An 11,721-nucleotide genomic window follows, 5' to 3' on the forward strand; every position below is an offset into this window, starting at 1 on the left:
ATCCACTCATCTCGAAAGCTCCGCCCTTACTTTCAGGCACATCCTATCCATGTATTAACAGATCAACCACTAAGGCAAGTCTTGTCTAAACCAGAGGCGTCTGGTCGACTCCTAAAGTGGGCTGTTGAACTCGGACAATTCGAGGTCACCTACCATCCGAGGACGACCATCAAGGCACAAGCGTTGGCGGATTTCATAGTGGAGTGCACCGGCATCGCTGATGACGAGGTAACAACCACGGCCCACGAGCTGTGGAAACTTTACGTCGACGGGTCGTCAAATGAAAATGGAGCGGGGGCAGGAGTTATTTTGATCACTCCTGCAGGGAGCAAATTTCACTCTGCATTAAGGTTCGGCTTTAAAGCATCTAATAATGAAGCTAAGTACGAGGCTTTACTGGCGGGACTACGAATAGCAAAAGAGCTCAAGGCCAAAGCTATACATTGCTACAGCGACTCCCAGCTCGTAGTTAATCAAATCTTGGGAGAATACCAGGCTCGTGGCACAAAAATGGCAGCTTATCTGGAGAAGGCAAAATCCGCATTGGAGTTTTTCGAGTTTTATGCGATCGAACAGGTTCCCCGAGAACAAAACTCAAATGCAGATGCCTTAGCTCGGCTCGCCACTTCCACTGAAAATGAGGAGCTGAATGTTGTACCCGTAGAACACTTGTCAGCACCCAGCATTACTGAGCCAGACAAGGAAGATGTGTGCATGATCGAGACAGAACCGACCTGGATGAGCCCGATCGTTGAATACCTCGAAAATGGAATTCTTCCAAAAGATCGAAGTCAGGCTCGGAAACTAATGTATCAACTTCCTCGTTACACCATCCTGGATGGAAGGCTATACAGAAGAGGGTATTCCATGCCATTGCTCAGATGTGTGACTCCCCCCGAGGCAAAGAAGATTATTGGAGAAGTTCATGAAGGGTTCTGCGGAGATCATACCGGGGGGCATAGCCTATCCAAGAAGATCATACGCCAAGGATATTTCTGGCCAACCATTAAAACGGATTCTTTCGAGTTCGTGAAAAAATGCGACAAGTGCCAGAGATTCGCCACGATACCCCGAGCTCCACCTTCCGAACTAACCATGTTGACATCCCCATGGCCTTTTGCGGTATGGGGCATCGACCTCATAGGCTCACTCCCAACTGGCAAAGGAGGAGTAAAATATGCTGTGGTTGCGGTTGATTACTTCACAAAATGGATGGAGGCCGAACCATTGGCGACCATAACTTCGAAGAAGATCCTAGATTTCGTGGTAAAGAACATCGTATGCCGATATGGAGTGTCAAGAAAGATTGTGTCTGACAACGGAACCCAGTTTGACTGTGATTTATTTACCAACTTTTGTAACAATAGCGGTATAATAAAGAGCTTTTCGTCAGTGGCTCACCCTCAGGCGAACGGTCAGGTCGAAGCCGTTAATAAAACTCTCAAGAGTTCCTTGAAGAAAAATTTGGAAGAAGCAAAGGGACGATGGCCTGAGGAATTACCCCAAGTCCTTTGGGGATATAGAACTACAGCTCGGACATCAACTGGGCATACCCCGTTTTCTCTAGCATACGGCTGCGAGGAAATGTTGCCCATTGAGGTCGAAATTCCGACGATTCGAACTCAGATTTACGACCAAAGTTCCAATCATACTCAGCTCGAAGAAACCCTAGACTTGATCGAAGAAAAAAGGGAAGAGGCTCAGCTGAAAAATGCTGCTTACCAGCAACGGACCACGAGATATTTCAATAAGAGGGTTCGAGACCGAAAGTTTGGAGTGGGAGACCTGATTTTGAGACGAGTATTCTTAGCAACCCGAGATCCAGCAGCTGGGGTGCTCGGGCCGAACTAGGAAGGACCATGCCAGATAGAGTCAATCATCCGACCGGGCGTATACAAACTTGCGAGATTAGATGGGAGCCTGATACCTCGAGCATGGAATGGCGAACACCTTAGACCATATTATCAATAGTATAGGAAGTGTCGCCCGTAACCATGATTTTCTGTACTTAGTTTGTTTTTGAATTTCAAATAAAGGGTCTACTTTGTTTCACATGTAATTTATTTTTATTTTTGCAAATCTCTCTTAATTTAATAACCTATGATCACACTCATAGGATATTAAGGGGGCATCATTGGTATACATACCACCAGCTTAAAAATATATATATATATATATATACATAAAGTACTTGGATATAACCAAGTACGCGATATTAGATAGATCGGACATAACCGAATTATCGAACACAAAGTATTTGGACATGACCAAATGCGCGAGCTAAGATAATTCGCATATAACCGAACCATCGCGAGCTAAGATAGTTCGGATATAACCGAACCATCAAAACCTAAATATCTGGAGTTAACCAGATGTGTAGGCGCAACAGGTTTGGAACAAACCGGCCAAATTATCAATCGACGACAAATGGGAGCCTAAACCTATTGCGAGATAAGTCAAAGTCGAGGCTGGAATATCTTAGAAATATAGTTTCGAACTCTTAACCTCGGAGCTAAAATACTGAGGATGAGGAAAAGTGACTAAGCAAAAAAGATATAACCAAATCATTCATATTACATACCATATAAGTACTTTCGAGTTCATGGTTGGAGTAATATCCGACCTTGATAAATAACGAGGTCGGAAACGGATAATCCGAATAAACTATGCATGAATGCATCGAATTTCGAGCCTAAAATCCAAACTATGTTTGTATGCATAAATAAACATAAACGAGTTCATCAATTATAAGAATGTGCAAAATATTTCGAGCAAAGAAATGTAAAGCATGTAAAAAATTAAATTAGTAAAATTGTATCAGCCCCATGGGCGTAATTCACAATAAACATAAACGGATTCATCAATTATAAGAGGACACAGCCCCAATGACCAATCTCACCGAGGTCAGACTCAATGAAGAGGAACCTCCTTGGCCTTCTCAGCGGCACCGGACCCCTCAGGACGAATAGCATGACTATCCTCCTGAGCTCCCTCCGAAACGGTACTCGGAGCAGCTTTATCCTTCTCGAGCTGCTCAGCCTCTTCCTTCTCGAGCCGAGCATTCCATTGTTCGAGGAAGGACGCCTCGAGGGGACCCAAAAAACTGGTGTCCAGTTCTTCGTTATAGGCCCACATCCGGTACATGGCTGAATCGACCGCCGTTTCCTTCTTTTCTTTGAACTCGGCAGTAAGGCGGGTTTTGATATCCTCCATGAGGTCGAGGGTGACGGCCTTGTCTTCCTCGAGCTTCTTATTGGTCTCCCGAAGCTGGATGTTATCTCTCTTTTGCTCCTCGAGTTCGTTTTTCAGCTTCCCAAGCTCCTTGGCCATTTCCTCACGCTCCTTAACCACTGCCTCGAGCTTAATATTCGCCGCCCTCAGGTCATCATTCGCTCTAAGGTGGAGGTCCCTCTCCTCTTGGGCGAGGGTCCTGCTCGAATGGACCTCGTTGTTCAGCTCATAATTGAGCTGGGCAGTGAAAGCAAGAGCCTGAAAAAAGGAAGAAACCATCATTAGCCTCAAGACAGTATGAATGTAAGCAAAGGGAATATAGGATACTTACCGCGACAGTGTGCTCGATACTCTTCTCGTACAGGACGGTGCGGTCCCGAGTGCCAGTTAGACACTGCCACTGAGGAGCCTCGAAATTGCCGTAGCTCTGGCCGATCCGGGACATTACATCCGAGATCAGCGTAGATCCGTGAGGACCGGCAGCATTATCCACCACATACGAATCCATATGGGTGGAAATGGTTAGCTTCTGAGCTCGGGAAGCAGAAGGTCTTTTGGCGAGCTGGGTAGAAGGCATTTGACCCGCCACAGGAGGTTGGGATTCGACCACGGCAGCGATACCAGTCTGCGAGGCCACCGCCACCACAGAGACGACGGCCTGGGAGGGGGGTATCGTCGTGGGGGCGTTAGTTTGGCCAGTCGACGCAGCAGCAGAGCTCGAAGCCGGCGGGGGAGGAGGAGTTGTTTTCCTAGATCTCTTGGAGCTTTTCCCAGGCTGGCTGGTTTTCAGTCCCCCTGCCCTGGGGCGTTTGCTCCTCTTGGCACCCGCATTGTCGATAAGGGCGTCGAGGTCGGAGTCCATATCGCCTGCACAAGTCATCACGGTGAATCAGCAAAAGAAATACAAGTTACTTCAACACTATATATAGAGTGGTGGAAGAAAAAACCTAACTGGAACTTTCCCCCGAGCTTGAGCTTGGGGACCATGAAATTCCCCCGTCTTCAGAAGAGGCGGGGGGAGGGCCTTCCCTATAAGTTGGTGATAACCTCGAAAGGTCCCTATAATCATTGGTCCCATACTGCACAGCTATCCCATTCCACATCTCGTCCGTGGTATACATAGTGTCGTATTTCCCGAGCCCACTATCAAACCTATGGACACAGTCATCTACCCAACTCCATATGTAGAAGTGGTATCTATCCTGTGGGCACGAGACTAGTCTATTGGGCCTGTGTTTTAATAAAGTGGGGGACCACATTCGCGAAGTAGGAAGGGTTTTACCTCCATCGGAGTCCAAACTCGAGGCTTCATCATTGGCCTCGTTCCCCGACCGCGGACTTCTCGAGCGAATTGGGAGAGATGTTTTCCTTTCCCTCCTCGGAGGAAGGATGCCTGTGGGCAGAGGCACTTCCTCCCAGCGTTCATATTTGTTACTGGACCAGTCAGAGGTTGACTGGCCCTGTCCCAACAACCCACAAGCTCGTAGCTTGTCCTCATGTAGCAGAAATGAGAGAGACCTCCTGCCATAAGGGAGTCGGAGCAGGCTCTCTCTGTGCTCCTTCATTGTCTCGTCAGGGGTGGGACGCTGAAAGTTAGCTGAAAGGCGAGATACACTTCAACTAAACATGGATTCAAGGGCTAAAGATTCGAGCTCAAAAATAGAAAGTAACGAGAATACTTACGAATTCGCCTAAATGAACGATGTCGAGACGGGAACAGACCGTCTGTCCAGAAAAAAGCCCTCTTGAAGTCAGGGGGATGGTTCGGAAGGTCTTCAAAGATTTTTGTCTCTTTGGGGTAGCTCGAAAGATAGTAGAAACCATCTCCTCCCCGAGCTCGGGAGGGATTACTCTTCAAACAAAAGAGATATAAAATCTCTTGGGGTGAAGGTCCTATCCACCCCAGTTCGTGGAATAAGGACCTCAGGGCAGACAGCACCCTATATGAGTTGGTGTTGAGTTGGAATGGAGCCAACCCAACGAAATCGGTGAAGTCTCTGAAAAAGGACTTCAGGGGCAGCAAAGCTCCTGCCTTTAGGTGTTCCTGGCTCCAGGCCGCGTATTTCACACTGGAATCACGGCCCCCAGGAGCGAAACAGCTCCGTTCATGCCTTGTCGGAGCTCGACACTTCAGCGTGTCTAGCGAGCTAAGGCCATGAATGGCCAGGATGTCAGTTACCTGGTCGGAGGTGGTAACCGAGCTCTGGTAGAATTCGGCTTCAAACATCTCCCTCCTAGGCTGCGAAGACGAAGGCTCCGCCATTAAGGAAAACTGAAGTTCCCCCGGGTGGTATGCTACCGTGACTTTTAACGCGGGGTCGAGGGGAACTGGCCTAGGTCCGGGGTTAGGCTCCGGATAGATGGCTTCCCGAAGGACCCTTCTCTTCTTTTCGATGACCTCGTCAATCTGGCGGCGATAGTGGGCTCGAATGTCTTCTTGCTCGCGTGCGATCTCGTACTCTTTAATCCGACGCTGGTTCCGGAAAAAGACCGATTCCGGGCTCGGAGATTTGAGCTCGTAAGGGATTGCTCGTAATGACCCCCACCGTCTTTCCAGATTCTGTGACATCTAACGAGAAAGAAAAAATGGTGAGGGCCATGCATGTAAAGATCACGAACTCGATAGGATGAGCTCGGATATCTAAGGACAAGAAATCAAGTATTTAGACCCTTGCTAAAGAGTCAGAGCGTGGCTTCCACAGGAAAGAAAAAGGAGCGTGGATGATTTCTTTTTGAAAATCCCGAAATTCAAGGGAAAGGAGAGTGGCGGTTAGCCAGGAAAAGCGTTTTTGGTTTTCGTGTATTTGTCAAAACCCATGTTTTTATCCAAAAGCTTAATGAACAAGAAACGCCGCCTAAGAACTTCAAAACCCAGAAAATGGGAACCACATTCAAACGTCGAAACTGGGTATAAACCAGAGACGAACATCCAGAGTGGAAGTCCAGAAAGCCTAAAAACCTATCGGTTCAAAACCTCCTATCGCATTATGCTAAGAACACATACTAACGTACACAGCAAGCACAGTATAAAAAGAACAACGAAAATGGCGTACTTACACAGTGATGGTGAGTGCAGAGAAATCATCGAGTGGAGAAGAGGTTGCAAGAAAGAACTCACTGACTCGAACAGACCAGGGTTCCTTTGTCTTTTGGGTCGAGAAAACATGCACAGGATGGAAGCTTCTTAAGAAAGTTTCTGGCTTTCTTGTTTTTTCTTTTCTTTCTGGTTTACAATGAACAAACGTAAAGAATAAGACGAAGAGGAGATCTTATATATATAGGTGGGAAAACTGAAATCGATCAGGAGCGTTGGTTAAAATCCTCAACAGATCGAATGGAGGGGAATCGGTGATAAGATGACGCCGAAAAGTTGTCAGACGAACGATCGTGGGCGTGTTCCCAAGGTACTCAAGTACCTAAAGTGAGCAATACCCATCTGGCACGTGTCCGTTTTTAAGAGTGTAACGGTATGGTTCCCAGAAAGAGTAGTTCAAAAGTTTCCTTCTCTTAGGACTCGAACAAATACTTTTGAGGGGGCAAAATGTTATACCCAGATTTCGAGCCATAGTAAATATGACCTCGAAAGCTGAGTTCGCATTAAATGGTCTCGTGAGGGTTAGGGTACGTTCTACGATTGTAAGTCGAGCCTGCAAAGTATGATACATGACCTCGAGTGTAATGACCTCGAAGTGATCTCGATCTCGAAAGACAGCTCTGAGAGCCCCTCATCTTCAGGAACGACTTCGGAGCAGGGATCTCGAGCTCGATATGCTATCTCGAAAGCAATGTTAGCTTGGGAGATGTCAATGGCTCGCACAATGACGTGAAACCTTAGATGCTGAAGCCTTGGAGATACGCTATGATCTCCTTGAATATCTACAAGTATTGTAGATATGGGATGTAATCCTCATTTATTGATGTAAATCCCCAAGAATCGTGGGATATTATTTAGTCAGTTATGCGTTTCCTGATCTTTGGGGAACGTTTCCTTGTATATCTGATTATTGGCATTTAAGGCCATTTATTTTTATTCACAAAAGAGTAACTACCCAAAATATGTGGGATAGTATTCTGCATCCTTCTCTATAAATAGAGAAGTCATGCACCATTGTAAGGGGGCGAAATTCTGATCTTTGAAAGAAAACTCTGAAGAATTCATGCTTAAAGAATTTTCAGAGATAATCTTAAGTTTAATAACAGAGACTCGTGAACTAGGCAGATTTAACTGCTGAACCACGTAAAAACCGTGTGTCTGATTCGTTTGTTTCTTTTAGCCATTGTCTTTAATTGTTTACGTGCTCTCTTCTTTTATCTGTTGACGAAAAACGGCGTCAACAATCACAAATCATTCGAGGGGCACGATCATACAGTGGTCATAGTTCGGTGTGCAAAAATGTTATTTATTCTTTATTATAATATTTAAATAATAATTAAATTATTTTAAAAAATTGTTTAGCATTGTTGTAATAAATAATTATTAATACATCTAATGATAACTTCAATAATTATATTGTAAAATTATACAAATATTTAAAATATAAAGTAATAAATATATTGTTTGAATTCACAAGCAAATAAATCACAAAGTTATATCATTATTATTAATTATGATTATTTAGATTTTATTAAAAAATAATGTCAAACTTTAAATGCTAGTTAGAGATTTTTGCCACAAAACTTTAGATTTTTAAGATGCCAACTTTTTAAGAGATCAAGAATTTAAATGCAAAAAACTTGAAGTTGGAAACCTAATAATACAAAAAGTGAGATAAAGAATTTTTGAAGCAAGTAAGTCTTGCGTCAAAATCATCAAATCAAGTATAATAAAGTATTTTATATATAAGAATATACAAAGATTAAATTAATAATAAGATAATTACTATATAAATGGACGTAGCTAGGTACCAGATGAATTATATACTACTACCATACCTATAAGGCTATACCACATGCATATAAATATATATATATATAATATTTTTCGATGGTTACTATATGTAAATATTTTTTTCTACATTAATTTCTAATTTAGTTTTTTTTTTGTCATAATTAATGTTGCTTCAAACCAATGAAATACATTATCTATATTTAAAAATTGATATACATTTGAAAAATAAAAAGTTTACAATATTATATTTTTATAATAAATACAAGTTTTTTCGTCAGTTAACTCTTCCAAAAATTTGAAAAAATTAAAATTTATTTTTAGAAATATTAATTAACAACTATAAATATGAATCATTAATCTTAATCAAATGGTTAATATTAAAGTAACCATCCATTGGTAGTAAGCATTAAAAGTGCACATATATCTCTTCTATATAAGTGTGTAGATAACGGAAATTCTTTGTTTTAAATGGTTTTTTATTTTTTTAATGTTAACTTTAACGGAATATTTTTATATTTAACAAAATATTCTTATATTTAACGGTAATTTGTAAACACTTAAACTTAAATAAAATATAATAAATAATTAAAAAATTAAAATAACATATTTTTGAGATATTTTACCATGATAATTATTTACAAATAATAAATAATTAAACAAATTAAAATAGAATCTTTTTTTAGATATTTTACAATGATAATTATTTAAAAATAATAAATAATTAAACAAATCAAAATATAATATTTTTTTAGATATTTTACAATGATAATTATTTTAAAATAATAAATAATTAAACAAATTAAAATAAGATATTTTACGATGATAATTATTTAAAAATAATAAAATCATACATTTTATAAATTAAATAAAATTTAATTAAACTTAAACTCACTTATTAGAATAATATCATATTAAACATATAATATAATCTACTGTCAATTAGCAACAAATTTTTTTTTTTTTAAAAAAAAAAACTAGCAAGAGACTTAAATTTAAAATCCACATATAATATTTAATATTACATTAAATATATAATATATAATCTATTGTTGTCATTTCTAAATATAAAAAATAAAACAAATATAAACTTAAACAAAAATAAATAAATTATTTAATTCAAATATGATATTTATGACATTAAAATAAATTTAATAAAAATAATTAATAAATTTTATAAATAAAATTAAACAAACTTGTTTATAATATATATATATATATATATTTATATACTGGCTAGGATGGAGTTGGACCAGTATTCTTTGGAAGCATCTTATATATTATTTCCCACTTACAAAACATACAAATTTATCTAATAAGTAATAACTTTGTTTGGGTCTTTTCTTCTTGTGAAGGTTGAATTTCAGTCTGTCCATTTGTCGATTTATATATATATATATATATATTTTGGTAAGTAAGTAATTGTATTGCTAAACCGTGAGTACAAAGAGCAGCACCTTAATCAGGTCTGAACCAAAACACCTCCCTAATTTTGATCACAAATACAATAAAACCAATATGTATCTGCTTGGTTGTATTCCTAGGTATAATGTTTAAAACTCTACTTTTAACATCCTGCTTTATCTTTTTTACAATTGTATTAATAGTATCTACCTTGTGCATCTTATAACACTCGTTCCTAACTCTCCAAATCTAATAAACTAGAGAAGCAACAGTAGCAGCGCTGGATCAGGTGCCCTAGCCGATCAAAAGTCTGATTTGATGAAATCCTTCGAAGACAGACTATTGAGCCCGAACAACAACAACAACAACAAACTCTGTAGAGAGCTGGGATAAATGCGGGGGTCCAGGTAAAACAACCCAATTAAATAACCAACGGCCTGCCTCCGGAAAGTTGCTGGTTATATAGAGTGATTGAAACCAGTACTAGCTTAACGCCAACCGTACGCTTCCTACCAACTCCGCCAACCCTAGACGGGGAACTAGCTTTCTGAACTGCTTCATCTTAGCTCTAGAGATCCATCTCAGTAATACCAATAACGAGTTGGTATTAGCACACCAGTTTAGCCACCTTTTAATCTCCTTAAGACAATAGCTACTAAAATAACACTTAAAGAATTAGTGTTGAAGGTTTTCCTCTGCATTTCCACACGATAAACACACTGTCTCTTGATAAACTTGAAACTTGAACAATCTATTCCTGATTTGAAACCTACCCAACACAGCCAGCCACAGAAAAATTCGATGTCATTTGTGCTATATATATTTATATAATTATTATATATATAGTCTTATATTAAATATTATTATAATAATAATATTTTATAATATTTAAATTTATATTAATATAATTAATAAATATTTATTTTTAAAAGTATATTTCATTAAATATTTAAAATTTTCACAACAGTTATTTTTAATACCCATTATTTTTTTTCGCACATTCAAATTGAATAACAATGCATTGATGCTTGTAACCTTAAGTTATGTTGTCATTCCCAGTAACATCATATCTCACTCAAAAAGTAGGTCAAAAGAATAGGAAAAGGTAGTTGAGGTGACCGCAACTACTTTGTTATGAAGAAGAAAAAAAAATTGCTTCAAACATAATTGAAATTTTGGCATAAATATACTATACTTGTTTTTCCTGTTGATAATTTAGTCCCGTAAATATCTTTTGTAAAGTATATTAGTTTTAAAGATAATTAAGTCTTAAATATTAACTTGTTAAACAATATTACCAATTTTTTTAAGAGAAAATTATTATTTTTCTACATATTTTTTCTTTTCTAAATTAAAAATTTTCACTCCATAAACTTTTTTCTTTCTTTTACATTCTTGTCTTTTCTAAAACAAAATCTCAAGGCTATTTTCTTATTTTTCCCGTTTTGAGTTATAAGGGTTGCTCACTTTTTTTTTGTCACCATCCTTATATAAACATAGATGAATCGTGATACACTTAAATTGTATACACTATTTACACGTAATAATAATAATATAATATGTAATTAAAATTTTAAATTATCTATGGCTAAAATTTAACAATTCTTGTGTAAGATGACTCCCAATGGAGGATGTAAAATGTCTAATTCTTTATAATATAGAGAAAAAATTGTTAAATTGTCTTTCAATGGGTGGGTGATGTAAAATTATATTTTTTTACCTAAATAAATAGTATTTCTCTATATGTAGTGAAATACTATTCATCAAGCTATAAATATTTTATTATTTATTTTATAAATTTTTGTATATATATGAGTGTGATAACTATTATATTTAATTATTTTATTTCTTATAATGGATAAAATATTTTTTTTTAAATATAATATTTAAATGATGTAGAGAAAAAGTTGAGAAGCTGATGTATGGTATAATGTAAAAGTTTGAGGTAAATTATAAAAAAAAATTATTTTGATGGTGTATTTTGCAATACATTTTCTCTATAATATTTAGCTAAAACTTACAAAAATATTTTCCATCAGCTCTTTTATACATATATTTATAAACTTCAATTATTCCATATTTACATTTACATAACATTTACATATAATTTATATAATATTTTAATATTATTATTTTTCTTTATAAACTTTCTTTCTCTTATTTAGTATATATATTTATTATTTCTTTTTTCTTTTTCAATT

This window comes from Humulus lupulus, chromosome 3 (assembly GCF_963169125.1).
Source record: "Humulus lupulus chromosome 3, drHumLupu1.1, whole genome shotgun sequence".
NCBI lineage: Eukaryota > Viridiplantae > Streptophyta > Magnoliopsida > Rosales > Cannabaceae > Humulus > Humulus lupulus.